Here is a 589-nt window from a genome sequence, read left to right as displayed (position 1 = left end):
CTTGATGGAATTGATACAATTGTTTCTGCTTCCCTGTTATACTAATCCTAGGCACTACTGACCGAAATTATCTGCAGCAACCCGCAGTGTGTGTGTGGGACTTCACCCAATTTAGTGACTCATACAAAGGGCAATTAAGCTATACAGTACTGTTGACATCTATAACTGTTGAATCTACAACCTATTGAATTGTCAGTGCTTGTCAGTGATTTTGACAGAGGTCTTACTTATTATCAGCGGTCAAGTGTTTACAATTGTTACATTCTCAAACCTGTAGAATGCTTTTTGGATTAACACCTAACTCAGAATATATCTAGCTAGCGCAGTGCGCCCATATTAGTATAAACTACCTGCTTATAATTACCGTGCCATTATATCTGTGGTTATAACATAGAACCGTATCTGTAAATTAATCCTGGTGATACCGTCAGTTGACTAGAGCCACTGTCTGTGACTTGAGCCCCCATTTAACGTACCATCATACCTCACTGGTCTGCCCAATACCCATCCGAACTTGGAAGCCAAGCAGTGAAGGGCCTGGGCAGTACCCAGGTGGGTGACCCCTGGAGAAGTCCAGGTGTGGTATTAC

General features: G+C 42.6%; 1 pseudogene; it reads left to right on the top strand.

Annotated features, from left to right (window-relative positions):
* The first annotated feature begins 470 nt into the window (after positions 1-470).
* On the top strand, positions 471-589 carry LOC146065645 (5S ribosomal RNA; annotated as a pseudogene).

This window comes from Crinia signifera, chromosome 3 (assembly GCF_055691185.1).
Source record: "Crinia signifera chromosome 3, ASM5569118v1, whole genome shotgun sequence".
Taxonomy (NCBI): Eukaryota; Metazoa; Chordata; class Amphibia; order Anura; family Myobatrachidae; genus Crinia; species Crinia signifera.
Note: the sequence above shows the minus strand (reverse complement) of the source record. Positions and strands in the feature narration are given on the sequence as shown.